Here is a 16,533-nt window from a genome sequence, read left to right as displayed (position 1 = left end):
AGGTGTGTAAAACCTTTCGCCAATTCGAGGGTTTGTCCTTCTCTTCTCTTTAAACTAACTTTTCTGCCGACCAACTTCGTCCGGAACTCTTGGCAAAGACTTAACCACAAATGACCCTGAACTGTGTGATCTTGAGCAAAATACTTTTGTCCTATTGCTTTGGCCCTAAGCCTATATGATTTGATTTCATCACTGTAGTTCCTCTTTCTAGATTGCTCTGCTTACTTACCTGTTGGTGCTGCTCAATTTTAGCCTAACTTTGTTTTTCTCTCCCTTTTTAAATTGCTGGAGTGCCATTTTGCTCATACTTCGTTTTGTGTTTAAACTTGTCCAGAATCTATTGGGAGTGGTGTGGTGTATTGGTAACGTGATTTTTCAACTGCTTTACTTTACTGAAATGTTATACAAGTGATGTGTAAATAAATGTGTATTCTTTTACTCAGAAACCTTGAGTCAGTGTTTGTTTGAGTCATAGTAATTGCTGTCCTTTGTGTAATGATTTGATACTGCTCACTTACTCTTGAGATAAGTCTGGCTGCTCAGCCATCGCTAACACTTTTACTGTGTAGTACAGACTTGTACCAAAGGTGAATTTGTACTGTCACTCGTAGTTTTAATTGTGTGTGGTGTTCACAAAGGGTACTGCATATAATTCTGCCTAACAGCTAACCACTGTAAAGCCATAGCAAGTTTTCTATGCAAGTCTCCTCAAACCCCTAACCCCTACTCTCCATTCACTCCCACCTTCTCGACCAGTGATGTGCAAGCATACCACACTGGTAGTTAATTGATATGTGCCCCTCTCCTCTGGCTAGACACATACCCACGTGTCCATAAACTACCTAAGAACATATTAACACCTTTGAATCTCATACATCAGGCCTGTGCCCATGTACAACTGAAGATCTCCCCCCGTTTATCTGCCACAAATTCTCCCTTTCCTTCAACTTGCTTTTCAGAACTCTGAGCCAGGCAGCCTTTAAAAGGCAGAACGTGTTCTTTATAAGACCGCATTACATTACAGTGAGCAGTGAACTCATTGGGGGTCATTTTATAGAAAGCGTTAATGGCACGCAGGGGACTGTTAACACATTCACTTCCATATACTTTGGTTACCTCCAGACATTTTCCATCATTTGCTCTGAAACGTACAAACCATTTGTGTTAGCCTGGCAGAAATAGGTTAACAAACACTGTGGGGCTGATTCATGGAATTATTTGCACCGAAAAACAGAGTTTTGTGCGCCATTCTGCCAGCAAATCCCTGTTTAACAAATGGGGATTTGCGGGAAAAATTCCATGAATCAGCCCATGTGAGTACTACAAAGTGCAAAGAGGTGTAAATGCCTCCCACAATGTACACTTGCATGAGACATTTATAAAGGATTCCTATGGAACCCAATTGTTTTAGCAGACGTTAAAGACCAGTGGTTTTAAGAGGAATCCAATGGCTTTCCACCAACCTGAAAAGGATGTTCTAGGGGAAAACACATTTTGTTTTCTGTATGGCTGCCGGAAATAGTTATCTCGTTCCATGTCCCCACTCTGGCTGCCAAAAATAGACCACTTCCGTGGCAGAGTGATAAAGTAGATGGACCTAAAATTTTTAACATGTTTTAACACGTGTTTTACCACTCTGCGGCCAGATTATGAAAGATTTGCACTGGTGCAAAAAAGTGCAGCAAATCAATTCCCCGATTTGTATTATCCAAACGTGTTTTCACACGGGCAAAAAAGGAAACAAACTTTTTTATTTACTGTGTTTGATGAGTAACATGTAAAGAAATGTAGCAAACAGATTTCTTTTTATGTTTATTCGGCAACCATAGTACACAAAACGGTATGATTTATTTTTGTGCTGCTGCAAATGTTTTTTTTTAGCTAATACTGATTGCGACAAAAACTGGTGCTCCATTTTCCATTATCAAAGCATTTCCTCACTTTTTAGAACTCGTGCACACGTTACATAATCTGTCTCCAGGTAGATTAAAACATGACTCCCATAGAGAGTAGTTCAGCATTTCGGGAAGAAATGCACACTTCTGCTCATGCCCACAGTAAGACCTTCCTTTTCCTGCCAGCCTGTGCATTTCTGACACTGACAGCACACCACCACCGCTCCAAAGAGGCGATCTCAGTCCACGGAGAGAGGAGGGACTGTGCCCAGAACCTGGGAGAGAACTGCTGCTGCTCTGCGCCGAAAAGCCAGCATAGGTGCTGGGGAGAGGCACATTGCCACTATCTCTCCACACAAGATCGCAGAGGTGGTGGAACATAGCTGCTAAGTGTCCTGCACGTCGTCACTTATTAAAAAAAAAACATTTTAAACAAAAGTTAAAACAACTGCCTCGTATGTCAAATTACTGAAGAAGCGCGAAATCATAAATCGAGGACGTGACGACTAGTTAAGCATCAATCAGGTTGCAGTGCAAAACAATTGACAATGTGCACAAGTTGGATACAGTATGCAAGTAAACTGCTCTTGCAATTCACAAACATATTTACCACAATGCAGAAGCAGCATGCAACTAAGGTACGCTGATTTGTGCATTAGTAGACATGTTACAGCTGTGTAAGAACGGGCACCTGAGCATGCGCTCTTACGTTGTGCTCTATATGAACATGAATGGACAGGTCTGATTTTTTTTAGCATCCAGCCATTTTTCCTGCCTGAAGTAATTATATTCAGTATACTACATTTAAGTAATTCTTTGGTAGCGTGGGATGGAAGCTGGACCTTCTGACTGTCTAAAGGTGTGTGGTGGGAGTGCTGATTGCAGAGAAGAAAAGCATACGGTGCTCAGCAACTGTGCACTCATTTGCAATACAGTGGAGCACACTGCCAGCCCACGAGATAATGTATTTCAGTAACAACGGGTCAAATCTCAAAATGTATTGGCATACGGTCAAACTAATTGGAAATGGTTGTTAATTGGATCTGAGTAATAAGTCACCTTCTCAATGATGGTTTGTTCCCACTTGTGTTATTTAAATTGCCTCCCACTTTCGCTTTACTGTGCCTTTAACTAGTTTTAGCAAAATGTACAATGAACATTATTACTATCATTATTATTCTCATACTGAACATCGCATACATCTCTATAGTATTCCATCTCCATTTTAATTGTCAATTACTAAAGATTATGAAAAGTGTGTGCTGATCCATCACTATTAGTCTTCCGCATTTGCTCTGAAAAAGGGTTTGGGCAGCACTAAAAAATGTCAGTACTGGCCAACACACAAAATAAACTTTTAAACAAATGAGAAGTACAGGTATTTTCCATTTTTAGGTTATTTGCATTTTATCTTCATCCAAATGTTACAATGAGTGCACTGGCATCTATGTCCAATTAAATAAGCACTATAGACATATGTCCGTCAAAATGCATACCCTTTAAACACAAGTTGCAGTGGTCTTTTCACTACTTTCTTAGGAGAATGAAAATACCCAAAGCTCCTATTGCCTGAGCATATCCTAAACAAAGCCTCGAACAACATTGGGACTACTCTGCTTGTTTAAAGTTTTTAAAGGGTATTGTGCCCACAAGTTCTCGTCCATTAATGACTTGAAAATTGGGTTGAATAGAAATGTCATGGGTTACGGGCAACCCCAAACTGCTAATATCATGATGACTGGTATGACCTTGAAGGGTTGTATTATAAATAGGGTAATACACCCAGAGTATTTTTCTTAGCAAGGGCAACACCTTTTCTCTACTGTCTGGGGAGCGGCACTATACATATATATGAAAAAGATGACCTTGGAAGGGACGCCTGGGTGTGACTATTTAGGTACTCATTTTGATGCATCAGGTCCTGGTCTTGCCAAATGTCTAAAGGTTCTAACTTGTTAAATCATGTAGCCGAGGTCCCTGTAGCTCTAACAAGATATTTGGTGCCAAATCTCTAAAAGCACTGATACATGGTCATGTAGGTCGGGTCCACCCTTCTAGAGGAGGAGATTAGGTTACTAGAAACATTGGGCCTCATTACGAGGTTGGAGGTAGCCTTGCCGGCCTCCAGACCGGCAAGAAAGTCTGGCACCCACAAATGGGCAAATACCAGACTATTCTGGCCCTGCCGAACCCGGTAATTTCCCTTTCGCGGGTGCTGGAGCTGGTAGATGCCCATTCCCATTTGAGCCCGATAGGGATCATTGGGAAAGGGGATGTCTGTAGCAGCGGCACGGTTCATTACTCTGCCGTTGCTACAGGCTTGCTGTGCTCGCGGGTGCCTTTCATTCCATCAGGGCAGATCTGGCGGATTGACAGGCACCCGCGAGCACAACTCGGAGATTGCCAGTTCGGATACAACAGTACCGGTAAGCTTACAGTTACCGTTGTATCTGAACCGGCAACCTTGTAATGAGGCCCATTGAGTTATCCTCCTTTTACATCAACAATCCAACTTCATGTAGAATTGGGATAATGATAATTTGTACCTTGGGTCTCACTTCTAGCAATCATGTTTGGGGTCATGGTGTGTGCTAAACTAGGGCCTTTGGTTCGTGAGGGACACCTGCATTGGTTTAGGGGATCCAGGCTGTGCTGGTTTAAGTACATTGGTCATTGGTTGGACAGATTAGCCATTAACCATGTCTGGGAATGGTCTGACTCAATAACTTCCTTAGATAGCCAGGTGGTAAAAGATATTTATTGAGAATGTGAGAATTCTACAATCATGGCCTGGGACAGTTATACCTCTAGGTTAATGGCCTTCTTTCATTTAAAAACTGTTAGGACACATAAATCGTGTCTGTAAAGGCTGACAACACTATAAATGATATTGCTGTAAATTAGGCTTCAGATCAGCACCTTGCCACTTATCACAGAATTTAAGAAATGATGTTTTTATTTTGACCCGCATGACTGTTGAAGTCGGTGTGATGACCATGCTCAGCAGACTCTTATACACTTCCATTAAGAAATTATAATAATAATACGTATGAGTTTCTCAGAGTAAGATGGGTTCAACCCTGCTGGAAGCCTTTCCCCGGACTGTGTTTTCCATTACAAAGTTCATTTGGAATGCACGGAAGATGTTCTGTTGTTGAAACTAGCAAAGAACGTCTGTGAGACGTATGATTAATTAAATGTTTTATGTTTGAATAGAGCCTCATCGAGCCATGAGCAACAGCATTTATTTTTATGGGAAAGAACGTGGTTGTTGTGTTTTGGATTTGCTTGATTAAGAATAGGTGTATGATAATTATCTTTTACTTTTTTCAACTTCTATTATGCTGTTTTATAGATTCATTGCTGTTTGTTTGTAATAGCATGTTTTGCTTTACCCTGGCTAAGAATACAATGTTATTGTCAAAAGTACACCGGGACTAAGTGTCACCAACCTGCATCTCAGAATGGAGGTCTACAAATGGTATTCACTCAGCTCTGGAATGAGTGGGATCCACTAACAGTGAACAATTACACCTGTAAACCAAGTGAAACATCTGCTGGTGGATATTTTGCTGGTGGTGTCTAATCCAGAAGGAACATTTAAACTCAAAAACTGCAAAAAAATCATGTTCTCGCACAAAAATAAACATTTTACTCGCACACCTATCCACTTACTGTATCTATCCCATGCATTTCCAAACGCACATTGCCACTTTCACGATACACACACCACATTTATACCACGGACTGATAGTGGTAGGTTAAGCACTGGAGGAAGGTTTTGACAAGTGATGGAGGTTTTTGTGAATACCATGTAAGTCACACCTAATTTCATTTTCACTTACACAGCCAGTTGACATACTCACAAAATGGCGGCCATTTCCCTTGCCATACCAATGCAAGGTAACATATGCTGATGCAGAACTTTCGCCGGGCTGAATTGTAGATGCACACGTGTACATTTGGCTCAGTGTTGCGCTGATGCCTCTTCATGTATATTCATGTATAAAGCTGAAGTTCTGCCATGAATGATAAATGAAAACTTTTTCCAGATGAAAGTTAGACGTACACCTAGAAAAAGATTTGTAAGACGACCACCGATTGTATATGGTGTTTAATACTGGGTGTTAGCCAATCTCATATGTGCTCTCACTTATGACTGATTAAGGAGAAAATAAATTGTTAGAATGATGTGGAGTATGTGGGCACAAACCGTATATTTATAAAAGATACTTTAGATCATGATTACTTCCATAAATGTAATTAATTCAAAAGGAGTTACTTGGCATTGAAAAATCCTATGACACAAGGATCAAAATCAATAGATAAGAGAAACTAAGTGAGCTCACTCAGTAGGCCTAATGCTTACAATGGGCCTCATTCCGAGGTTGGTGCTAATCATGGTGCTATTAGCGCCATGACTAGCACCAATACCGGTACCGTCACTGACTTGGTGGTATGGGGACTTACCCGTCTATTCCGACCATTGCGGGACCGGTAAATCCCCATATGAAAAGCCATTCCCCATTCCCATTCGAGCCCCCATAGAGCTCAATGGGAAGGGGGAAGGCGGCAATAATGGTACTGTAAATTACGGTAACCTTATTGACCCCGGTATCCCTTTGCGGGTCCAGTCCTTAACGCCTGCTAAAACCAGGCGTTAAGGAAGGACCTGCAAAGGGACCTAAGAATAGGGCACAAAGGGATTACCGGCACCGGTGTCATTACCACAGAAATACAGGCAATACCATTTCAGGTACATCATTTTTCAGCATTTGGTTAGTTTACATAAATAATGACGATTGCCTTCACCACTAACGTTATGATTCTTTTCTCTCCTTCCCATATCCCACTTTGATTGATGTAATGGTATGTACATCGTTCGAATTTTGTTTTGACACCACGTGTTTATCCATAGTCTCTGTACTCTCATAGCATGCCAATGGATTCTGTTATTGTCCTCATTAACATAAATTTGCCCATTTTGGTCATACCCATCAGAAGGTCTACCATTACTGGGCAAGAGTAATCGTATACACAATGGAAAGTGATCACTTTCAAGCCGATATACTAGGCCCATGTCTTTTATGTAACCAATGCACTTTTTGATAACAAATGCATATTCCAGAATAGAGGCAGATCTGCCAACCACCCCTGTGGTTGCCATATGTGTGTCGCTTGGCGTATTACCTTCTAACATTTTGAACCCATGAGTAACCAACATTGCATGCCATAATTTCCCCAGCCTATTATTTTCCATCTTATTAGGCGACCGTTTTTTTTTTAAATGGCACACAGTCCATTTAGTGTTTCATTTAGGATCTTAGCTTTTAGATCACCAACCAGCAATATCAGCGATTGACAATTATATCTCTTAAGGATATCATTCACTACTTTTACATTTCCTTTAGTTTGTACCGTGTTCTGGGCATCATAGATATTAATAACAATGACTTCCTCTTTTAAGTACAGCAATTTAGCTGCCAAAATATTGGCATTGGATTCTGATAAAATTTCTACTACCCATGGGAGTTTTACCATTATCAGTAATCCACCTTTAGGACGCCCTAAGTTCCCTTGTTTGGCCACTTGATATACTGTACTATGCCCTTCAGAAAAAACGTTTTCCTTAAGCCAGGTTTCTTGGAATGCAACAATTGTAAAGCTTTCAAGCATAGAAACAAGCCCTTACTCTGCAAATAGATGGGTGTGGCCCGTCGTATTCCAACTCAACAATAGATCTGATTAACTGTTTCCTTGCAAGAAATGTTGTTTGAATGCTACAGGGAGACATTGTCAGTATCCGGTTTCTGTGACTGCCTGTATACAAGCTGCAATGTTATTATTTACTGGTACAGATTGTATCACATTCTAACCATTAGGCTGCATCATGCTGGCTAACCCTGTATTCACAGTACTCACCACTTTACTAGTTAATGATTTTGAATTAAAATCCATAACTTTAACATTATTGTCCAATACAGCACTCCTTTTGTTCATGATGGGACGTGTTTTTGTTGTCGGCATTGTGACAACACTGCAATTAAAACCCATACACAGTATTTCCTCATCAAATCACATAACATATTTCAATAGCGAATCACTATTGAAACATGTATTTGAAATATACACGCCAGATTCTTCAATTTGATCCATTAGTTTTATATCGGGGGACTAAATTGACCTTAGAAACACTATTGAATGGATCAATACAGCAGCTCTATTCAACGGTAATTGATTCTTCTCTTTAAAAATCAGCTGTAATTGTAATGCGTTCACCTATGAAATGTTAACTTGAGATTCTCTCACACACGGTTCCTCAGCCCACTAACATCGATCATATTTAACTCTTTAGTATTAGATTTAGAATTCCAAATGCCAGTTAAAGTGCTTTGTTTCTGTATATGCACATCTGGCTGCACCAGATTTACCCCAAAAGCCTCTTTCACTTTTGGTACTACTGGCGATGGATTTACTATTTGAGGAGGATTCACATTGTTTACCTCCACATTACTACTTGTATTAGTCGGGGGTACTACTTCTATCCCAGACTTATCTAACTATGGACTAGTGGAGGGTTCACCAATTGCATTCCTTGATATTAACTTGAGTTTGAACTCACCTTTTGTGTTTTTCCTCAGTTTCATTTTATTACTATACATAGACGCACAGTTTACTGCTGCAGTCGTAATCTTCGATAAGGGCTTGGATCTCTTGTTCAATTTATGCTTACAGAGTACCACAATTGTTAACTTTTTATTACTCTCTGCATTATGTTTCACTATATCAAACCCAGATATGCTAGTGCCTCGTTCACATACCACCTTCCGCCTGGCATTCAAACTTTTATGTATTAGAAGTGCCTGTATATCCAATGTTACCTCTAAACATGCACATTTTGCCAATAGCTCTGTCAACAAGTTCTCGAAAGCGTTAAACATCTCACTGAATGTCATGAAAATATCACCAATGCTTTCGTCTTACTTTCATCCGGGTCATTTAATGCCTTTGCCAACGGTGGCACATTTTGTTCAAGGTTTTGCGTAGCTGCACCCCGTGACAAACCTCCAGAAATAAACCCATCCTTCAAACCATTGCCCACAATAGGTGCATTATGTGGCACTGACGGAAAAAAAACATCATATCTACTGCTAGAAGTGACATTTGTATATCTGCTAGAGGAGTGGAGAACTCACAGAAAGATGCCATCATGTCCTGCCCATGAAACTGGACTCCATATTCCTCCAATTCAGATGTGGGAAGATCTAATTGTATGTTTGCAAACTGACCATTTTCTGCAATAGTATGTACTATTACTTTTGTGCTATTCCCTTCTCTGCTTTGAGGTAGATTAACTACGACATCCTCAATTACACCATTGCCATCTCTCATACTCCTACACTCATATGCGATGGTAGGTGTAATACCAGATGATCCTGTGCTCACAGCAACAGAGACATCATGTTTCATGGGGATGTTAGAAATTTGAGGAGTAGTTACATTCTGGCTACTCAGTATTTGCAGCACCTCGCTGCATATCACATCATCCAGCAATTTCGAACTGACACAACCAAGATCTGTTGTAAGTTCGCCTACTTGTTTTTTTGCTGCAACCTCTTTGCTGTTAGTGGATAGAGGTAGTTCAGGATAATATTCAGTCATTTGTTTGCATACCATCTGTAATGATTTAGGATGGGATATGACCTTGGGTAGACATATTCGCCGCCCCTGTAGTACCTTGTGTGAATCTTGCCACTGGGTTACCATATTTCTTCACAGGGAAATACGAAAGCGGTCTAACCTGGTATGATATAGTATGACCTGATGTGTGCAATGACTTACACTAATAGCTCTCTTAGTGAAACTTAGTGAAACATTTATTGCTATAATCGCAATACACCCAGCACACACTCAAAAGTTTAAGCACCACATACTGCGATAAGCAAATCTACTCACTATAGCTCACTAGAGCTCAGAACATTGTCCTGATTCACTGTAACTCGTAGTGAGTGTAATGTGTTTAACAAGCGTGTAATCCGCCATGCGCTTTTACCACAAACTTTACAGATACATCATCAACCCTTGGCCCACAGAAGGACAAAGGACGGAAAATACTACTATCAACAGCGCCATCCTACAACAACAGCGCCATAGTCGCCATAATCACGCTCACTCTTCTACCAACGTATGCAGTTTAAAACAATGTGCAACCACTGTTGTTTTACAGGCAGTTTATCTTTGCCTTACTTGTTTCTTAACAGCAAGCTCGTGGGGAATCAAAGGCAGACCACACGTGTAGATGCATCAACATGAAAACCTAACGTCACGTTATTCAGCGTTATTCTGCCTGCTGGCGTGCTGGCGTGCTGTGCTGCGAGCAGCAAACAGCCACTTGCTCGGAGTAAAGAAAATGTGTCACACTGCCTAACTAGCCAATTAGAGGCATTAAAGTGGGAAATGGGTAGCCCCCTGTTAACAATTATGCGTCTTATATTTTGTATCAGCAATGGTTTATAAAAGTTAACTTTGATGGGTTTTACGAAAAGACATTACAAGCTCTTGATTTGAGGACAGGGACATTGCCAGGTCCCATCTGGAGATTCCCTTGCAACCCCAAATAAAAAGAAAACGAAATCTCCAGGTGTAGCAGGGGCCCGTGGTGTGGGAAGGCCCATTCACACTAGGTCTGGAGGGGCCCTGGCCCAGTCTTCACCCATTATGGTGAAGGCTGGACCGGGGAGATGCTCGGTAGGGGTTGGCACTGGCGATGTAATTTGGCAAATGCCACGTTCAGCTCCAACCCCTTCTCCGTCGGATTCCTTGCAGCTCTCATACAGGAACAAGGGAGCTGACACAGCTTCCTGGTTTCTGTTTGTGAGCAGCAAGGAGGAGCCGAGGGTGGGCTGGAAGGATGGACAGAGGCTGCAAGAAAAGGTAAGAAGGCTTTTTTTTTTAAAATATGATGTGTATTTTGCATGTGTGAAGAGCGTGTCAGGTGTATGTATGTGAATGGTGGGTGAATGAGAAGTAATGTGATTTGATGTGTGTTTTGAATGTTCTGGGTTGGGTGGGTGTGTGCCTGTGTAGAGAATGCACTGAGTGTGTGTAAGAGAAGGTGTGAGTGAGTGACTGTTGGGTGAATGCATATGAATGTGATGGTGTGTTTTAAAATGTTGTGGATGGGTGTGTGCCTGTGTAGAGAATGCAATGAGTGGATGTAAGAAAAGGTGTGAGTGACCGGTGGGTGAAAGAGTATGAATGTGACGGTGTGATTTTTAATGTTCTTAGGTGAGTGCGTATGTGTCTGTCTAGAGAATGCAATCAGTGGAAGTAAGAGAAGGTGTGAGTGAGTGACTGGTGGGTGAATGAGTATGGAAGTGATGGTTTGTTTTTAAATGTTGTGGGTGTGCAGGGGCCTTTGTAGAGAATGCAATGAGTGAATGTAAGCGAAGATGTGTGTGAGTGACTGGGGGGTGAATGAGTATGAATGTGATGCATGTTTTAAAATGTTCTGTCTGGGTGGGTGTGTACCTGTGTAGAGAATGCAATGAGTAGATTTAAAAGAGGGTGTGAGTGAATGACTGGTGGGTGAATGGGTATCAATGTGATGGTGTGTTTTTGAGTTTTCTGAGTGGGAGGGTGCATGCGTGCCTTTGTAGGGAACACAATTGGAAGAGGTAAGAACATTTGTATGAGTGACTGACTGACGGGTGAATGCGTATGAATGTGATGGTGTCTTTTTGAATGTTCTGGGTGGGTTGGTTTGTGCATGTGTAGAGAATGCAATGAGTGGATATAAGAGAAGGTGTGCTTGAGTGACTGGTGGGTGAATGAGTTTGAATGAGATGGTGAGTTTTTGAATGTTGTGGGTGGGAGTGTGTCTGTGTAGAGAATGCAATGACTGGATGTAAGAGAAGGTGAGAGTGACTGGTTGGTGAGTCAGTATGAATATGATGGTGTGTTTTTCAATGTTCTGCGTGGGTGGGTGTGTGCCTGTATAGAGAATACCACGAGTGGATGTACGAGAAGGTGTGAGTGAGTGACTGGTGGGTGAATGAGTGTTAGTAAGAATTATATGCAGTACCCTTTGGGAACACCACACACAATTAGGACTACAAGTGACCGTACAAATTCACCTTTGGTACAAGCCTGTACTACACAGTAACGTTGTAGTGATGGCTGAGCAGCCAGACTTATCTCAAGAGTAAAGTGAGCAGTATTAATAGTTATACAAAGGACAACAATTACTATGATTCAATCAAACACTGACTCAAGGTTTCTAAGTAAAAGAAAATACATTTATTTACACCTCAATTATTAAACATTTCACTATTATCAAGCAGTTGAAAAATCACAATCTTAATACACTACACCACAACCAATAGATTCTGGACAAGTTAGGCTCAAAATGAAGTGTGAGCAAAATGGCTCTCCAGTAATAAAAAGGAAGGGAAAGACAAAGTTAGATAGAAGTTGAACAACACCAACAAGTAAGTAAGCAGGGCAAACTAGAAAAAAGGAACTACAGTGAGGAAATCAAATCAAGAGGCCAGGGCCAAAGTCAATGGACCAAAGTCTTTGCAGAGGATCCAACAGTTCAGGGTAGTGCGTGGTTAAGTCTTTGCCAAGAGTTCAGAGCGAAGTTGGTTGGACGAAAAGTTACTTTAAAGAATAGAGAAGGACAAACCCTCGGATTGCCGAAAGATTTCACACACCTTCACCGCAGCTGAACAAAACGAACAACCGGGTTAGCACAGTACCTTTAGAGCAGAAGAATGCTGTAGCTGAGGCAGATGTTCCTGGCAGGTACTGCAGGCTCACGGTTCCTGAAGCGACTGTGGGACTAACAAGAAGGAGGAAGACTGGAGGGTCCTGCACTGCCCAGGGAAGAAACCAGCAGCAGAGCAAAGCAACAAATAAAAGGTGTGCTCCTTAAATCCTAAGCAGGGTCTGTTCCGCCTGGCTATCAGGTTCACTGTAGCTGTGCACAGCAAATTTGACCAGAGGAGGGAGGCCTGGCTTGCAGTTTGGTGAACGGGTTGTTCCCACCAGCTCAAGGGGAGAAGATTCCTTGCAGATCTTCCCTGTCGTCGAAGTTTGGAGATTTGGACCTGCAGCAGGGCTTCACCGGGACGTTCAGTCGTGGTGGGGGTCCTCTTCTGTCAGCTTCTCTTCGGTTCTCTCAATCCAGTGTCGACTCTGCCTTCTCAGTCCCCGAGACCTGCTTTTTATGCAGTTTTCCCCCATTCAACCAGCCTGGCTGTCAATCACACAGCAGGGTGGCTGTCCCGCATGGACAGTCACCACAGCCAATCATACCAGAGTGTGTCATGGGTCTCCAAGGAGACCCTGTGCAGAGAGTCTCAAACCCCTCCCTCACATCCTGTCCCCCTCAGAAATTCAGGCGCCTAAGGAAGGCTTGCCAAAGGTCGGCGAACAAAGGAATCAAACCCGGTTTGGCATGCAGAGTAAAACACAAGAAAGACTTTTACAAAAAGAAATGGCGAATAAACCCTGTTGAATCGTATAAAAGTAAATATGGTCCAGCAGGTTTAAGTTCGAGGCTACCAAGATAGCCTAAAACAATACCAAGGCTATTTAAAATAAATAACATGCAGTAAATAAATAGGGTAGTTACCACTGCCACCAGCCAAATTTGAATGAAAAGGGAACAAAACAATGTTCCATGAGACACAGACAAAAAGGGATAAATATGAACCCTTTCCACAACTCTATGTAGGATAGTTTGTACTGGGTCTGTGAGTTTAAAGAGACTAATAAAGTCAATGGCAACTTTGAGAGACAGTAGGCAGTCTCAGAAAATGGTGTCTGAGTTGGGAAGTCTGAAAAAGACAACCATGTGTTACTGCACTGAAGGTGCTGTGTAACATACAGTAAAAATATGATGCCTTTGGAGTATGGGAGGCTCCACAGTCTATGAACACAAAAATGTTAAACACACACAGCAAAACACATGTAAGAGTGGGAAAAAAGGCTCACACTCTTACCAGGTGAAAAAAATAAATCCTAGAAATCCAGCAAAGCTGCCGAGGGACTCAGTAGGTAAGGGAAATTAGCCATTTTGGAGAATTCTCCCTAAGAATGAGTATAAATGTGAGGGTGTGCTTTTGAATGTTCTCAGTGGTTTTGTGCCTGTGTAGAGAATGCAATGAGTGGATGTAAGAGAAGGTGTGAGTGAGTGACTAGTGGGTGAAAGAGTATGAATGTGGTAATGTGTGTTTGAATGTTCTGGTTGGGGGTTGGGTGTGTGCCTGTGTGGTGAATGCAGTGTGAATGAATCTGAGAGGGGATGTATGGGTGAGTGGCCAGTGGGTGAAAGGGGATGCACGTGTGTGTAAGGCCCTCAGAGACTGGGGATCACTGGTGCATTTTTGCCATATCTTTTATTCACTTTCCATGTTTTACAGGTATGACTGGCATTTTAGTGCAGTCAGTCTAGCCATTGCTTACTGTGGCATGATATTTATTACTCAGCATCTTTAAAAAAGCAAGCATGATAAGTAGTGTTACCTCTCTAGACTGATGTTTTGGTGTAGCGACCTGTATATTTTTTACTGTAGCATGATATTGTATTAACCAAGCATCTATGATGAATCAAGCAAAATAAGTATTCTTATGTGTCTAGACTGGCTTATATTGAAACCAGTTTGGACAGGTTTTTATATTGTGACATGTCACTTTTAAAGGGGAAACCAAGGGGATGGTATGTTCTTACATAGGAGAACTGGCATATATTGGCAGAGCCAGTTTTGTGCCCAGTGTCAGTCTTGATACTATAAAAAAAAACATCTTAAAGCGAACATGATTATGGTTTTATATTTGAATGCTAGCATATGTTGGTGGAGCCAGCATGAAAATGTATGGGTACAGGCAGCATGAACACGTTTTTATACTGGCTTATATTACAGGGACCGGCATGATAGTGCATTGGAAAAAGCCCTGTGCACTTTTGGTGACTTGGATCTATTGTATTTTTTTCATGATTTATCATACAAAACCGATTGTTGGCCTTTTACCCACATTGTTTGCCTTTTACCCACATTTTCATAGACAGTGTGCTGTGTAATGCACCATTTTAACCCATAAATCAAAACATCTTTTCAGGGGATATGATATGACATGATATAATATTTATAACGTGCCTCCACACAAGTGTTTCTTGGCGCCACAAGACGAGGGAGGGGAGACAAATCAAACAATACTACTAGGCCTTGTGACATTGGGATCATTCAAGTGCAACAGCGAGAAGTGCAGGTGGAAGGGAGAGGGGGAAGTGAAGGGGAAAGGTAGTAAGTGCGTTTAGGGCAGCATTGCTCTGAGTAAGTGCAGCCAGGGCAGCACTGCTCTGGGTAAGTATTAGTAGGGAGAGGGGCTGTAGGGGTTACAGTTACAGCCCCTGTGACCACGGAAGGCTGGGAGGCAGTGCAATGAAGACTGGTCATGTAGGAGCCTGGTACCCAGTGAGATTCTGAGGGTACCAAGCAATCATTTGGTGTCGATGAAAGGTAAGTTAGCAAGGAAGCAAGTGAGAGAAGGCAGAGGAGAAAAGGAATGTCTTGAGCTGCTTCTGGAACTCCAGGTGTTCCAGCTCTAGTTTGATAGGGGCAGGGAGGCAGTTCCAGAGGGGGGACCTGCAGAGGAGAGATATCTACCCTCCACTCTCTGCTTGGAGAAGCGTCTGACCCTCAGAGAGTTAGTGTTAGCTGAACGAAGGGCTCTAGAAGGAAGGTATATAGGTAGAGAGAGTTGGATATAGTTAGGACCCTGGCCCCAGAAAGCCTTGTGGATGATTCAGAGGGTCTTGAACATGATCCTTGCTGTCACGCAGTCCTGTTCTCCATTAGTTGCAGGGGGTGAAGAGTAGAGTTGAGAAGATTGAGAAAGAAGTTGTTGCAGTAGTCCAGACAGGAGAGAACAAGGGCTCTGGATACAGTGAGCTTCTGGGCTAAGGTGAGAAAAGGCAGAATACCTGTGGGGAGGAACAGCTGGAAGTGGGCCTTCTTGGCAAGGTCTGTGATGTGACGAGAGAAGGAGAGAGTGGAGTCGAAGATTACACCAAGGTTTTTTGCCTTACAGGAAGGCGAGGGAAGAGGGCCCAAGGAGGGTGGTCACAGTCTGAGGGCTAAAGTGGGGGAAGGGTTCGCAATGAGTAGGATCTCATTCTTATTGGCATTAAGACATGGAGGTGCACCAATCCTGAATTGTGGATAGACAATCTGGAATGAGCGAGGAAGGAGAGGAAGCTGAGGGAAGCCTGAAAGAGAGCTGAGTGTCATACACATAACACTGAAAGTGATAAGAGAAGGTGGAGATCATTTGGGCCAAAGGGCCCACATACACATTGAAGAGCCAGAGTGAGAGGATAAAGCCCTGGTGGACACCACAAGGTAAGAGAGAGGTGGTGGAGAGAAAGGACCCAAGTTGCACCTTAGAAGGTCGGTCCAGGAGGAAGGAGGTCAGCCACACCAGGGCCTCATCTATGATGCCCAAGTTCTCACAAAGTAGATTGATCAGGGTGGCATGATTGACCATATCAAAAGCAGAGGAAAGGTCATGGAGGGTGAGGGCAGAGGGAGAGCTGAAATCAAGGATAGAGAGCAGATCTTCACTTTTGTTC

Source organism: Ambystoma mexicanum, chromosome 8, assembly GCF_040938575.1.
Source record: "Ambystoma mexicanum isolate Mex_15411 chromosome 8, UKY_AmexF1_1, whole genome shotgun sequence".
Lineage (NCBI taxonomy): Eukaryota > Metazoa > Chordata > Amphibia > Caudata > Ambystomatidae > Ambystoma > Ambystoma mexicanum.
Note: the sequence above shows the minus strand (reverse complement) of the source record.